At 43.8% G+C, this 16,570-nt stretch overlaps 1 protein-coding gene and 1 long non-coding RNA gene across 2 annotated transcripts in view; one reads left to right on the top strand and one right to left on the bottom strand.

Moving 5' to 3' along the window:
- The window catches only part of Gramd2b (GRAM domain containing 2B), a 99,587-nt gene that overhangs the window by 32,835 nt on the left and 50,182 nt on the right, over positions 1 to 16,570 (bottom strand). The gene's annotated exons all lie outside the window — the stretch shown is intronic.
- LOC117287052 lies at positions 9,385 to 10,271 on the top strand. Its single transcript, XR_004518228.1, has 3 exons — positions 9,385 to 9,474; positions 9,539 to 9,636; positions 10,126 to 10,271. It is a non-coding gene; the product is annotated as an uncharacterized LOC117287052 (long non-coding RNA).

Raw genomic sequence — 16,570 nt, 5'->3', positions numbered from 1 at the left:
TCTGCAATTTTTTTTTTTTTTTTTTTTTTTGGTACCGGGGATCGAACTCAGGACCCTGCACTTGGCAGGTAAGTGCAGCACACTGAGCTAAATCTCCGGCCTCTCGAGCAATCTTCTTGTCTCAGCTGGGACTTCAGGTATATACCATAGTGCCTGACTGAGAATTGACTTTTTAAATAAACTCAAACATTTAGAAAAGTTAAGTGGATATCAGGGATCGGCAGGACATTCAAATAAATCGTTAACGACAGACATTTTTTTCCTGATTGACTCTACACAGCATCAACTTCTCCTGAGCTGCTTCTCTTGGGGCACAAATGCTAAGGCAGAGTGCTTTGGCGTCTTGTGTATAAGGCAAACCACCATCATCTTCCTAGCACAAACACAGTAACGAACTGAGCAGTGACGCACTTGTGCTAATCAAAATGACCACTTCTGAGCTAACTGGACACATCAGAGTAATGCACGAGGCAGCCAACTAACCCAAGATACATAAAAAGCACATTCATCTCACACTGCAACAACATGATGCACTGACCTGCCGCTCCGCGATGGGCCACCTCGATGTGCCTCTCAGGGCCTCTGCCAGGAGGCTGCCAGGCGACGGACTGCTAACTACCCTCAGACTCAGGTTGCTGCAGTTTACCTGGCACTGACGCTGCCCACTGTGACACCACTGTCCACACTCTTTGCTGCCCAACTTGCTAACTCGATTCCTGACCATCTGCAGTAACTCTGCATTATACCTGTTCTTCACATTGGCTTTTATCTCGTTTTCTTTTTTTGGTACCGGGGATCGAACTCAGGTCCTTGCACTTGCGAGGCAGGCGGCGGCAGCACTGAGCTAAATCCCCAGCCCCTGGCTTTTATCTCCTACAGGGTGCTTAGCAGTTTTGTTTGGTGGCCTAAGTCTTACCACCTGCTGCTGGGATGTACGATCGGAGCATTAAGACAGCTGTGTTAGATGTTAGTGATTGAGGCTGGAGTGGAACGAGGAGCTTGAGAACTTGAGATCACTACTGTTATGACTCAAAGAGAAGCCAAGAGTATGTGAAGTAAAGCCAATGAAACTGATTCCCTAACGTGTCAGCCTAGGTTAACGGGGCAGCTCACTCATGGCAGACTTACAGATCGGTAAAAGGAAGGTTACAAAAAGGAATGCCAAAGACAGCATTGTGATTTTTTGGAGACAGGGTCCACTATGTAGTTCAGACTGCCCTGGAACTTACTACACAGCCCAGGCTGGTCTCGAACTAGCAATGATCCTCCTGCCTCAGCCTCCCGAGTGGTGGAATTACAGATGTGCGCCACCATGCCTAGCTTACTCCAACAAACTGTCAATGAAAGCTGACAGGCACTAGTTCAAGACAGAAAATGTGAGCAGAAAATGTTTGCCTCTCCTCAATAAGGTCTAAAAGTATTTCTAAAAGAAGCGATAATTCTACTACGTAACGAAACAACACAACCAATAGAAGAGTAATCACTACTTTTCTTCCAATCGTCCTAGAGTCCAAATCTTGCCAGCTTGCAAGGCCTGTTAGGACCTGCTCCGTGAACCCCCCAGATCTCTTTACACTTCCCCTGCTCTGCCTAGCCACACCCAGCTCCAGGGACGAAGTAACTCCTAAATCTCAGTGCAAATCTTACCTGAGCCCAACGTGCCTCTTTAACCTGGTCTCACAGAGCGCCCCCCCGCCTCCATGAGAACGGGTCCTCTCTGTCCCATTCCTGCCCTGAATCTGCTCTCGGTTCTCTTTCTCTAAGTCACTGCTTTTCCCTCAAAGCCTAAGGCAACTTTCCTGACTCCACAGGATGTTTGTCAGAATTCGGATTCTGATGTGGAGCAGAAAACCGGTTTACATTAAAAATGAGCGCATACACACATGCGCAGTACAAGAGCCCTCCCTGCGAGCTCTGTTGGTGCTTTGAGATGAAGTCAACAGGCAAGAACAGCTGCAGCTGCTGAAGCTTCCCGTTCACGCCTGGAATGCAGAGCAGTGACCTCCAGGGTCTCCCTCTCCAAGTCTGCTAGGACTTCACGGCCTGATTCGCGCTCCTGAGGCTCCTCCTCCTCTTGGTCAGGCCCCTGCTCTGAGCTGACAGTGGCTTCCCAGTGAGCATCAGACTGAGGCATCTGGATGGGAGGCATCTGGATGCCCAATCTCCCATCCATGCTGGCCCTGCCGGGCCTCTCCCCATGGCCCCCAGTGCGATCCGTCCTCACTCTGTACAACGGATATAAGAAACAGTACACTTAATCCCGGTGACCGGACAACTGAGTATGTTTGCAATACAGGAGGACAATCTTCATTTTACAGAGGGTTCGGGCTTAAATTTAATCTGAAAGTGTTCCTGGTGACTTCCTCCCTAAAGAGCGTTTGACAAGTCTTACCAAAAGGGCCCTGCTGAGGGCTGGGGATGAGGGGAGGCAAAGCTTAATCTGGGCACTCTTCCCACTGCTAAACAAGCACTGTGTGAAAACTGGTTTTCAAACTGACCGTTAGGTGAGCAATTATCTGAAACCACGTGGAAACGTGAAAAAGGCTGCCTTCATTACTGGAAGAAACAACAACAGCAGGCAAAACCATAATCAAACTAAGTAACCTCTCAGCAGTGGCATTTTGAGGCCAAGCACAGTTGGAAAACAATTAAAAAAAAAAACAAACAAGAAAATACATCAAGGAGGCAGCAGTTGACTTTTTCAATTTTCAGTCAAGGCAGATTGATGCTATTGATAGTAAGTTCTCTTTTGTTATTCACACCCTCAGCATGTAAACACTACTGTGTATTCCTCAGTACTAACAACACTTCCAAAAATAATCACTGACTATATCTCAGCTATCAAACCAAAATATTACCTTCTTGGGGCCTAGACTTTAAATATTTTTTGCACTTCTATTTCCATTTTTTTTAAAGCTGTTTTACCACTAGCACTTGCTGCACATCTGAACAGGCCACTTTCTAGATGCCTAGTTTGCTTAGGGTTTGTGGCCGAACTGGTGTGTTTAAGGAGGAACTGTGTTTAAAGAGAACAAAAACCTAACCAAAATAGAAAGACAGAAAAACGGAAAAGAGCAGGTCACGAAGTTGAGAAAAAAGTTATTAGATAAAGCACAATACTGACAAATCCTTAGTAAACATTTAAAATAGCACAAATACCAGCGGGGAGTGGGGTCGGGGTGGTGGTGGAAGGCTACATGCCTATAATCCCAGCACTTTTGGGAGGCTGAGGCAGGAGAATTGCAAGTATGAACCCAGCCTAAGCAATTTAGAGACTCGGTGAGCCCCTGTCTCAAAAAACAAAGTAACACACACACAAAAAGCAGGAATGATAACAGTACCAACCCCTAGTTAACAAACAAATAAAAAACCTGCGAAGTATCACACATATCAAATAAGACTGAAAAGTAGGCACAGGTACTTTAGTAATCATGTAGTTCCATACAAGATCCAGCTTATGGAGAGCCATGTGGTCCCTGGGAATATTTTTTAGGGGAGAAAACAATATAGAAACCTAATATGCTATACCATAATTCGAAATAGCCATTTGAAATTAAAGGTGGTTGCAAACTGTATGCCGAAGATGAGCTCTTTAACAAACCGGACTTGTAACAGGTCAAATTTATAAGTGGGTCTACTGCTGAGAGCAAGAAGCCCCAGGATTTAAGGGTAACGAAGTTCTCCTGCCTGGCTTTGACAGGATTACACCTAAAACTGTCAGATGCATCTGGTCCACACTATGCGATCCTATAGCATGATAAGCAGCCACATGTGTCACTTTCTAAAAAAACACGGATAGTTTGGGACCCCGTCCTGCACATGGCAGGGAAGAAAGAGCACACCAGGGTGGGCTAATATATCATTCCTGATATATTTACGTTGAAACGAAGAGATTAAACACATGCATCAAACAGCAGGGCTGTTAGGCCACCTCTCCTGAGATCTGTAATAACGCCAACACAAGTCACGGGGAGATTCTGAAGTAAGTAGGGTCCATCAGAGGAGGTGAGTTTGGAGTTGCTGTACAAGATGAGAAGAGCAAGGATGGGGCGTTAAGCAGGAGTGGTAAAGCCACAGTATGCAAAGGAGAAAGCAAAGGACGAGCAGCCTGTAAAGCAGGAATGCCAAAGAGTGGAAATGTCCCCTCACAGGACTGGGAGGTGCGCAAATGCGGAGTCCTGCAGGGGCTGCACACTGGGCGCACACTGGGCTCACCGCTGAGCACAGGCGACCCGAACGCGAAGAGTAACACACGCTGCCGCAGTGCACAAGACAAGGCAGTTCTTGAAAATGAGGCTGCTGAGGAAATTATTGTATGTCTCCGATGAGTGGGGACAGAGAGAGAATACCTGAATGTCTGTGCGTCCACAAAATGCTTAGGTTGAAATCTGGACACGTGCAGGGAAGGCGCAGCCAAGTTTGGGGAGGTGATTAGGTCACGAAAGTGAAACTCTCAGGAACAGAGTCAATCGCGGGTGAGTGGGGTTAAGAGACAGGTGACCGGAACCAGGAGGCAGATCCTGAGCGGAGGCGGAATTCCCTGGCACCTGGACCATGGATTTCCAGTTCCAGGAAGTATTAGAAATAAATTTCCGTTGTGGCGTTTTATTAAGTCAGCCCAAATGGACTAAGACACCAGGATTTTCTCTTCCAGGAAAAGAAGGAATGAAGACCAAGGGGGAATTAACCATGAGAAAGGGGAGGAGTGAGAGCCCCAGAGAGAGGTGCTACTAATGAACTTCACGGGCAGAACAGTCCCTCACGTCCATAGAAATTCCTCCTGAATTAAATCTCCATTCTCTCATCGGGGTCTTTGTGGAATTAAACCCATCATCAAGAATTTTATTGGGTAGGAGACAGTAAATTGCATCAGGCCAGTAATACACGTCTTTGACCAAAAGGGAATATTTTACCTATTAATAGTGCGGTAACGTTTGAGGTTAGAACACAAACAAAAACCAGGGCTGTTAGAAGCAGACTTGGAGAGCCCGATGTTTGCTTTTGTTTTGAGGACGGCCCGTCCCCTTGGAGCCCAGCTGTGCTACTCCAGCTCTCAGCAATGGGAGAAGGATTTGGGCCTGAAACACTGGCAAGAAGCCACTTCCTGACACCCGGGCTGGCATGCGTGGTGACTAAAGCCCTCCCTTCCCTCCTGACCCTTCATTTCCTGTAACTCTGTCTTTCTGTGCCACGTAGGAGAAACAAAACAGATCACAAATCAGAGTGAGCTAGAAGTCCAGGCAGAGTTAAAGGCCTAGAACAGTGCTGGGGAAACCTGTCTGCTTTGTTTCTCCCTCATTCAAACTGGGCAGTGCTACTTCCTTGTCTTCTGGGTTCTGATCTGACAGCGCAGGTGGCAGGGTCTGAAGACAGCGCAGGAGGTCTGCAAGGCTGCCCCAGCCAGGAACTGCCCAGAGCCCGGCCTGGCCTGCAGGTCACATCACACCTGGCGATCAGCATGGCACGGAACAAGGACATCACTGGCTCACGTGAAAACCCTCACTGTTTCAATGGCAGGTGTTATCAAGACGCAGGACCACTCTTCCGATAAATACAATTAGCTGGCTGGGTGAGGGCGAGCCTGTAGTGAGGCTAAGGCATGAGAAAGTTCAGACCAGCTTGGGCAGCACAGCAAGACCTAGCATAAAAAAGTGATAAAGAGAATAAAATGAGTAAGAAAAAAAAAAAAATCAATGGTGCTTCTAGAAAAGGGGCTGTCATTTCTTAAAAATAGTATGTTTATACATCAGAGAAGGAAATTTCTATAAAAGGCTTTACTTTAGCCAAAACACCCCTTAACCAGTTATATTTACTTTAGGAAAGAGCAATTCACGCTCCTAATGACAAAAAATAAAAGACAGTATAGTTTTTATGATTTTCAGTTGTGAGGTTTTAAAATGTAAATGAAAGCTACCTAAGGATATCTTTGAATTACCTTTGATTTTCCCAGAATTTACCCATTTTACACACAGAAGTGTCAATATATTGAGCTGTTTCATATTATTAATATAACAATATAAATATAATATGTATTATAATTTTTATCTGTGTCAAGCTATAGACTAATTGCAGAATTCATGGTAACTCCTCACTGCTGTTGAAAAGAGATGTTTGTGTCAATATCTTGAATTTAACTTGTATGGGATAAAACAACTGGATTTAATGTAATTTATAAGCGATAAGTGCTGAATATAAACAAATTTTAATTAGCTTTACATCTAATACCTTCACTTTTTGTCCTTAATTTTTCCCACACAGATACACATTATCTCTAAATGCACTAAAAACATGTTTTTTCAAGCACCTCTCTGTCCCCTCCTTTTTGCCTGCCACCCATTCCTGCTGAATTTTCCAGGATGATGACTTTATACTTGCATTGTGCTTTGCTGTTCTCACAGACCATGTGCACCCACGACCCCATGTTACCACACCACCCTCCTGCAAACCTTTGAGGTTCATACGCAAGGCACAGATCAGACAGCAAGGATGAGCGAGAAACATACTACTGCAATCTCAGTTACTCTCTCACCAAGCCCAACTGGACGCCAAGACCTGTGGATTTTACCTCCTGATATTTTCTAGGTTTCTTTAGATTGGCTCGTTTATAAGGGTCCTTAGTGTCTCCTGCCTGGATCATTATCCCTCGGTTTGCTTTACATATGACACTTCATTTCATCCACATGCAAGATCATTTTCCCCTATAATCTCTGAAAAGGTCAAATATGATCACATCTTTCTTCTGCCCGCTTTAACATGGTTATGGTTCTCCATTGCTTACAGGATAAAACTGAACCCTCCCCTCTGTTTCTTAACCTGTCCTGCTTCAGCCAAGCTGCCAGGCCCTCTTTACAGTCTCCTATGAGCACTGTACACTTTCTAAGATTTAACTCTATGAGGTCACTTCCTAAAGGAAGCCTGCCCCGTCCTCCTTTGGGTCCTCAGCCAAGCATGGACTTCTCCCTTTTTTTGTGTTCCTCCTAAGAACTTTGTAAGATACAATGACTATCATGGCAATTTTATCACTTTAATACCTGTCTTTCCCCTGCTTATCCCATAAGCCTCTGCAGGGTAGGTAGGTGCAGGTCTTATCACATCTCTGTATCTTACTGAAGGGCTCAACTCATTTACTCTATGTGTATCACACTCCTCAAGCCAGCCCTACAGACCAGGCTGTATCCCAGAACGCTTTTCGGCTGCATCACACAGTAAGAAATAGCGACAGAAAGGGATATATTTCACTTGGAATTCCTGGGGTTGCGTGACATGGGAAAGGCCAGGGAAGTTTTCTGTTGAGGTTGGCTTCAGTTCTGGCAACTTAAACAAGAGAGGGCGGTTTGGCGAGGAAACAGCCTGCCAATCCAAGTCCTCCATAGAAAGACCAGACAAACTGAGCCTGTGAGGGTGGCAGGCAAAGGCATTTCCTCTGACGAGGTTTACCAGAAGTTCCTTCCCACGGAGCTGGGTGGAAGGTAACAGAGTTCGCTACTAACTGAGGCCGAGTGAGCTCACCAGTCCCACCAGGACGGCCACAGTCTCTTGCTGCTTCACTTTGTTAGAGTCTAAAGGGCAATGTGCAATAGTGCAGCTTGCAAGAAACTGGAAGGAAATAGGACTGTTTATCTCCACTTAACTCCTTATGGGAAATGGAGAAGGTTCTAGAAGATTCTCTCCTCCAAGATCTGTGGCTCCCTAAGAGTAGCCCATGCAGTTTCTGGGAGTGGCACCTTTGAGAGGGGTGGTTATCAAACTTCCCTGTTGATAAGAGCCTGGCTCTCATGCCTCCACCCCCGGCCCTGCCTCCCACAGCTTGTGTCACAGACCTACACAGCATAGCACTACTCTCGGTCATACAAATCTTTTGCAATTTAGAAAACACAGAGCTTTCTCCCTCTCTTTTTAAAACATGGGGGTAAAAGAGTTTTGGAAACAGCACGATTTCCTTTCTGATAAATAGAGCAGCGCATCATTGGTGAGAGGGTCAGTGGCACTGTGTGGCAGTCAGGCACGATCTTGTGAAACTCAGACTAGCCTGTTTTCGAGATCACTACTTTAGGGTTGATGGCCTAACTGGATAATTAAGGGTAGAATATTATCAACCCCTCAACAAACCTTTCATTTCCACCCCTACCCACTATTCCCACTTCCTGTTTATTCTCAAGCCAACTCCCTGCAGCGTACTATCCCTTTATCTGTAACGACCGTATTAGGCACCTCTAGAAGATAATAATAATAATTAAAAAAAAAAAACCCAAACCCACCATCTCACCTAAAAAAGACTAGAAGTTATAATTCATTTAAAGAATGCATTATAGAGGGTGTAGAGCAGGGGTGTGGGCATAAGAAAGGACGAAAGAAACCCAGCTGTTCTTTGGAGAAGCGTGTTAGCACTGCGGGGTAGCCCCTAGGACGGAACGGAAGGAGGTATCTCTAGGCCATGGCTGGGCATGTGAGTACCTGGTATGGGACTCAGGGAGCTCACGTTCCCTGTGCTGGTCCACATGGCTGCCAGAGGAACACAGGACACACCCACACGGATGTTTCAAGAGATGAGGGCCTTTTTTCTTTGGGGGCCCACCTGCTCTTGTACTCTAGAGAGAGAGGGAGAAACAGAAACGACAATTCCTAATCTCAACATCTGGGCCAGATTAGGCTGTCCAGGGAGAAGAAAGAAGAGTCAGCGAGGTGGATAAAGTGAGATGGAATTGTGGACGACCAGGATGCGAGCTGGAGAACGGAGCCACTGCTGAATCTTCTGCACCACCTGCAGCTGCTCCTCGCCTGGGACCCCTGCCCTACACTCAGGCAACAGCGGGAGCAACCTGAGCGGCACAGGTATCGGTGCTATACAACACTCCGACACTGCTGTCAGCAAGGCTGTGGGCTGCACTGGGCCTGGAGACCCGGCTGTCACGGACCCACTCATCTGAGAATTTGCAGCCTTGGGTCAGACCTCAGGAATGCGTGCCTGTGCTCATCTGAACAATGAGCAGTCTGTGGGTCTGAAACAAAATATAGAGTTTTAAGTGCAGAGTCAGCTGTCTCAAAATTGTTCCACTCTCAGAATTTTCAGTCATAAATATAGGCCTCATACCCGTTCCCTTATTGCAAGAAGCTCTTGCCAATTCTTTGTTGTTGTTTTGTTGTCAGGGACTGAACTTGGCTCCTTGCGCTTGCGGAAACAGGCAGTGGCACCACTGAGCTACGCTGGCCAGTTCTTAAAACAAAAACCTACAGAATTCTGTTCATGGAAAAAAACAGCTTGATGCAATAGTTCCAAATCTGAATGGCTCCAGATACCAAGCAGGCAGTGTACCTTAGACAGGTCCTCGAGGAAATATCTTCTAAGCTAAAGGGGTGGCTTGTGGTTAAGGCAGACACCTGACAGCCTGCTCTGCTCCCCAGTGTGTGATAACCGACAGGGCCCCGTCCAGACCTGCTACTTCCACTTTTCTCCCACCTGTTTCTTTGGAAAAGGTGAGGCGGGAACAGAGCCGGGGGCAGGAGTGGTGGGTTGGTGGAAAGCGTCAATCTTTTACAGCTCATGATTTCGTGTGATGAATGTGACACCATGAATGCGCTGCTGGGGGCTACAACAAAGCTTGGAGAAAGTCAGTTTTACAGAGAGGACTGGCAAAGGTACAGTAATCTCCCTCCGTCCATGATGGCTATGTTCTGAGACTTCCCATAGACTCCTGAAATTACAGACAGTATCGAACTCTATATATACACTATATTTTCCTATACATATCTAGCTCTGATAAAGTTTAATTTATAAATTAGCCAAAATAAGAGATTAACAGAAATAACTAATAATTAAAACAAAGCAATCATAACAATGTACTGCAATAAAACTGCCAGTAGCATTATTCTTGGGGCTGTGATCAAGTAAAGTGGAGGTCATTTGAACACAACTACTATTACTACGATACCACGGCAGGCAGCGGCTGGGAGCCAGGCTACTGACTGACCAATGAGAAGGTCACGTGCCTGCCCTGCACACACTTGAAGTGGGATGCTCCGCGCTCTGGTGGGTGGTGTGAAAGTTCACCGCGCTATTCAGAAAAGCAGGGGATTTAAAAACTTTAAAACCTTTCCATTTATGGAATTTTCCAATTAATATTTCAGAAACCATGGATAAGAGGAACTGCGATATTGTCTGGCAAAGTCATCGACTATGTCAACATCTCCACTGGGAAAGAGGTAACTGGGAAAAGGGTATATTTGAAGACGGGGTTTAAGTAAAAGATGAAGAGGGAGGACTGTGAGACTCCAGGTTTTGCCTAGAGGGGGCCAATTTGATTTCATCTAAATAGTGGGACTCTGGCTCAGTAATGAAAATTATGTATACTGCAAGAACACTTACTAGAACTAGCACTGATAGTAGAAATCAAAGGACAGAGCTTTTCTCTTCCCTAGTAAGAGTCCTGTCAGGTGTGACTGAGCTCTACGGTAAACCGCTTGTCTACAGACTCCATAACTGAGCGGTTTTCGAAGAGTGGCACAAGGACCTCCTATGTCAGAACCACTCAGGGCTGAGGGAAAAGGTCTTGTAAAAATGCACTAAAAAAATTTTTTTTTTTAAACGAAGAAGTAGAAATAGCAAATAAACACATGAAAAACTGTTCAACATCACTGGTCATTCAAGAGATGCAGATGAAAACCATGCTGAGATTCCACCTCACCCCAGAAAGAATGGCTGCTATCATGAAATCAACCAATAACAAATGCTGGCAGGGCTGAGGGGAAAGAGGAGCCCTGCTCCACGGCTGGTGGGAGTGCAGACTCGGGCAACCACTGTGCAAGTCAGCATGGAGACACCTCAGAGAACTAGGACTGGAGGTCCCATTTGACTGTTTCTACATCTTTGTCTGAGACATGTCTGCTCATTTCAGATGACCATTTTGGGCTGGGTCTTTAAATTTGGGAGGTTTGATTTTTTTAAAACTCTTTATATATTCTAGATAGTAGACCTTTGAGGAACAGCTGGTAAAATTTCTTTCCAACACTGTGGGTCTCTTCATGCTGATGGTGGTTTCTCTTACTGTGCAGAAACTTTGTAATAAGAAGAGATCCCACCTGTTGATTCTTTGTGCTAGCTCACGTGAGACGGAGGTTTTTTGTTCATGAAATCTTTTCCTACACCATTGTCTTCAAGAGTTCTACCTAACCTCTCTTCCAGCCAGTTTAGTGTTTCTGTTTTAATATTTAGATTTTTAATCCATTTTGATTTTAGTTTAGTGCATGATGAGTGATATGGGTCTAGTTTTAATCTTTGGCAAGTTGAAACCCAGTTTTTCCAGCACCATTTATTAAAGAGGTTATCTTTCCTCCAGTGAGGGTGTTTGGTTCCTTTGTTGAAGATGAAGTGGCTGAGTGTGTCTGGAGTTGTTTCTCCATCTTCTAATCTATTCCACTGATCATCAGGTCTGTTTCTTTGCCAGTACCATGCTGTTTTAAATCACAGTAGCTTTGTAGTATAGTTTCAAGTTGGGGACTGTGATACTCTTTGCTTTGTCTTTGTTGCCTAGAATTGCCTTTTTTTTTTTTTTTTTTTTGAGACAGGGTCTCACTATGTAGTTGAGACTGACCTGGAACTCACTACATAGCCCAGGCTGGTCTTGAACTCACAGCGATCCTCTTGCCTCAGCCTCCTGAGTGCTGGGATCACAGGCGTCCACCACGCCTGGAATTGCTTTTACTATTCTATGGACCTTTCAAGTCTTATACCCACTGAGATCTTGGAACTATTACTGAGCTGAGTGTCATACAAATCAAGATTGCTGGGCCGAATGGGAAGTGAATCAATTCCTCTGTTTCTTTCATTCAACAGTCTTTTAAAGTAGGCTGGGACAAAGTGGTAAATTTATCATCATGAACCAGCACTCTTAAAAAAATAACCCCCATCAATGATGAATCTGCATGGTTGCCTTTAGGAGTGAAGTTTCTGTATGGTTAGATACAGAATTCAAAATCACAATGCAGAGCCAGGGATTCTCAGTGGTGCTACCGCCTGCCTTGAGTTCAATCCCTGGTACAAAAAAAAAAAAAAAAAAAAAAAAAAAAAAAAAAATCAAAATTCATACCATGTTGGGATCTCCCTTAGGAAACACGGTTACTATTTTTTTATTGCATTGCTCTTTGGTTGTCAAAGCTTCTACAACAATATTTTTAGAATCATAGAAGCTAATTTAAAATTCTTTAAAAAATAAATGAGAAATAAGAAGCACACATAATTTTGAGACACCATTGTACATAGTCTCTTAGAATAGAGTAGATTTCAAGTAGTTTTTTTAGGGAGGGATTTTGAACATGAGGCTTGCAGGAAAAAAAAATCTAGAAATCTCACAATGCATAAATACTTTGGAAAATAAATTTTAAATAGAGCTTTGAATGGGTTTGTTTCAAAGGTATGACCGATGCCAATATTTTGGTGAAGAAGCGGGTGAAGGGGAGATTAGGAGTTAGTGGGTTAATGTATGAAATTCAGATCCTATGTCTGTTTTTGTTTTACCTGATATTCAGTGGGGTGGATAAACTTCTTGTTGGAATGTCTTCATCTACTAGGAAAAATAATTTCTTCCATGGGTGATCAAGTGACCTAAATATGAGGAGGCATAGGGAAAAGGGAGACAGGCAGGGTGATTCCTGCTCACTGTCGTTTGAGTACCTGCATTTCATTTTAAGATCACAGAAGACTGGGATCATAAAACGGACCAGTCAGAGCGACACCGCAGAAGAGGGGGGCCTGTGACTCAATCCTGAAAACAGCACCAAACAGGCCTTACTTTGGCACCCACAGGGACCCTACCTGCAGTTTCGAGAAACCCACAGCCCACATGCTATCTGTGTATGCAATCTCACAGTATAACGTGAGAGGTGATTTCAGGATCAGTGAGTAAAAACATCAGAAAGTTGTCTCCATGCTGTTACATTCAAGTAAGTCCATGTAATAGTATTTCAGTATTAAAAAGGCAATGATCTCATCTATAAAGCAAGGGATCTAAATTTAAGTATTTTCATGGTCTTTATTTGTTGTTGAAACAATTGATCAATCAGGAACTTATGTGAAATATGGAGTATAACTATTTTAGTTACTTTTCCAATTCTTATGTTTCCCAAATAGCTAACCAGTTATCTGTTCTTTTCTCACAAACTTGAGACTACCTCTACTATGCTTGCCTTTCTTTCCAAACCTTTATTAGGATAGCTTCGCCATGATAACCTACCTTTCTGCTGTTCAGATTTTGCCTGGATATTACTGAATGTCTTCTTTCAAGAACTTTAAAAATCATTCCACAATGTTTTCTCAAGCACCTGAAGTGGGTTTTTTTTTGTTTGTTTGTTTGTTTTTTTTGAGTTGCACTAAACTTTACAAGCTTAAGGAACACTTTAAAATGTCAAGTTGTCTTTGGAAGACGGTAACATTTTCCATTAACTCACGTTATGCTTTTTAGTAGGCATATTGTTTTAGTTTTCCTCCTAGTTTACGTATAGGCTTACAAAACGGTCTCATCTAAAATAAAATAAATTATAAAAATTAATTTCTAGGCCTTTTGTTTTTGATTGATTGTACCTCTTTTTTAAAACATTATTGATAAGAAGGTAATTGATCAATTTAATGAATTCCCTTGTTTCTAATTGCTTTTGCTCATTCCTGTTCATGTTTGAGTCCATTTTCTATTTTTTTTTGGTACCGGGGATTGAACGCAGGACCTCGTGCTTGCGAGGCAGGTGGCGGCACCACTGCGCTAAATCCCGGCCCTTGAGCCCGTTTTGACACCTCTGAACCCGCTCCATCAGTTATCAGATGTACTTTGCTGTGTTATCTCCCCACTCTGCTGGCTTCTCCTCCTAGTTTCTGTACAGGCTTACAAAACGGTCTCATCTAAAATGCGAATCCTCCCACCAACTGCGTCGCTCCTGTTGCCCTCTTCTCTTTGTCACCGGAGGCCACAGTCTGCACATGCTGTCTGCCTCTTTACTTCCCATTTACCCGTCCACGAGCGTCTGGCCTCACAGCCCGCACAAAGGTGACTCCTCTCACAGAGGTCACCGGCCACTTCCACACTGCTAAGTGTCAAGGGCATTTCAGTATTTCTCTTAGTGCTGGTCTCAGTAGCCTCATTACAGCTGACCATCTCTGGGATTTCTTTCTTCCTTGTCTGTTTGCCCTTTCGTGATTCTATTCCTCTGTTTCAACATGTTTGATGTCTTTGTTTTGTTTTCTGCTGTGTTGTTTATTCCCCAAAATCTTTATTACATTTTCTTTTGATCCTCATTCCCCGTGGTTCATTTCCAGGTTCTCTCTTTAGTTTCCTACTCTTTTCTCCACTGGAAAATTCTATCTACTCACCAGAGTTAAACTAGTACCTATAAGGTGACAATTCCCACATCTATCTTCCCTCTACCCTGCTCTCAACTTTTGTAAAAGGGAATTCTTTTAAATACCCCAGATCTTCTTTGCCTTCCATGCTTGATGGGTAAGTGTAATGGCATCACAATCTGCACAGGCCTCCCGGGGGAAGAAAACAAGAGTCACGCTAGGCTTTTCCTTCTATCATCCAATCTGCCACCAGGTTCTTCCAACTTCATCTCTTCAAATCTATTATTTCTCAAATCTACTTGCCACATCCCCTTCCAAAATAATCTCCCCTGGATTGTTTCACAGCCAGCTGATCCTCGATTCCTGCTTTGTACTGCAACAAATCCATCTTAAAGCTGCCAGTGCAATTTTTTCAAAAAGAACTTCGCACCTGACTGGATCATGTACCTAGGCACACTCTTCGTGAGCTCCACATCTTTAGGGATGAGCCCAGGCCCTTAGCACAGCGTCACGTCTTCTTCTCTAGCCTTCTACCCTACTGTTCCTGCTTCATGTATTCTCAACTCAATTTTATACGCTGAGCTCAGTGACATAACCGCTAGAACTGTGGTGGGTTCATGCCTGGCATGTGCAGGGCCTTGGGTTTCAGCGCCGGTACTGTGAGTTTTAAAAAAAAGGCAGTTGACTTAAATAGACATTTCTCAAAAAAAGACATACAAGCGGCAAACTGGCAAATGAGATTATGCAAAAATGTTCAACATCACTAATCATCAGAGAAATGCAAATTAAAACCACGATGAGATTCCATCTCTCCCTAGTACAGTGGCTGCGACTTAAGACCAAAGATAACAAATGTTGGCGAGGCTGTGGAAAAAAGGATTTCTTGCATACTGGTGATGAGGACATAAATTAGAATAGCCAACATGGAAAACAGTATAGAGGTTTCCAAGAAAATTAAAAGTAGCACTGAAATGTGATCTGGAAATTGTACTCGTGGGTAAACATTCAGACTGTATGTCAGAGAGATGTCTGCACTCTGGTCTTTACTGTAGCGCCACTCACAACATCCACAAAACAGAAACAACCTGTGTCCACCGGTGGAAGAGTGGATGAAGGAAACGCACACCACGTACCTCACTCGGTGAGAAATGAGGTCACACGTGTGGACAGAGCCAGAGATCGTTACGTTAAGCAAAATATGCCCGTCGCAAAGGCAAATACCACCAGGCCTCATTCAGATGATCGCAGATTCAACTGACAGCGGAGAAACTGCCTGCAGAATGCTGGTTACCAAAGGCTGGGCAGAGCAGGGGAGAAGCGAGGGTAAGTAAAGGTTGCCTGATGGATACTAATTTCAGTTGGACAGGAATAATATTAAGTTTTGCCGTGCGGGAGAGTAGTGGCATGAATAGAGGTATAGTGATGTAGTAGAGGGATGTTTGAACGTCTTCTCCCTAAAGAAATAATACACAAAAAGACAGACAGGTTTAACCTGATTTAAACATGTATAGAAATACTACATGGTACCCTGGACAGATGCACAATTTTTATGTTTTTTCAGGAATCAGTTAAAAAATATAGTTTTAAAAATTACAGTGAAATCCGCCTTAATGTTCTTGAGGGCAGAGCCTGTATGTAATACATCTAAATGTAACATAGCCCATAACATAGCACAGTGTCTAACAATACAAGGTCCTTAATAATGTGCATTAAAGTTAATTATTCATGCTTTAAAGAATATGAAGTACATTTAGAAAGCTAGTTTAATTGTTAAGTTGGAGCGAGTAGCTATGTGCCTTTGTATTTCCCCAATCTCATTCTTTTTCATCTTAAATTGTTTTCTGTATTCAAGCATGACAATGATTATTTTCAGGCCTGAAGTGTAGCAGAAGAGCTTGCAGCTCTACTGGTAATAAACTGGGTGCCCATTTGTGCTGCAGGGTTAAATTAAATTACTTGGTTAAGCCCTTCTAGTGTGACCAGTCCAGAAAGCAGCACAGCAAAATAAGGTCTGAAAGCAGTGTGAATGCTGATATAGATCTATAAATGTGTAAGAAGACAGTTTAGGTCGGTTCCAGTGGCAATCCTGCCTTAAACAGGTGTAAGCTTACCTAGGCAAAGAAATAAAAAGAGGCCAAAACATAAGAGAAAGCAAGCATTCTATTCCTATTAAATAAAAGCTTTTCTTGGTTTGTTCAGGCTAATAGGACCCTTTACACAAAGGCCACAGAACTGGGCTGAGAAGTA

This window comes from Fukomys damarensis, unplaced genomic scaffold (genome assembly GCF_012274545.1).
Source record: "Fukomys damarensis isolate Sample0158 unplaced genomic scaffold, DMR_v1.0_HiC HiC_scaffold_3, whole genome shotgun sequence".
NCBI lineage: Eukaryota > Metazoa > Chordata > Mammalia > Rodentia > Bathyergidae > Fukomys > Fukomys damarensis.
This window is presented reverse-complemented; position numbering and strand designations above follow the sequence as displayed.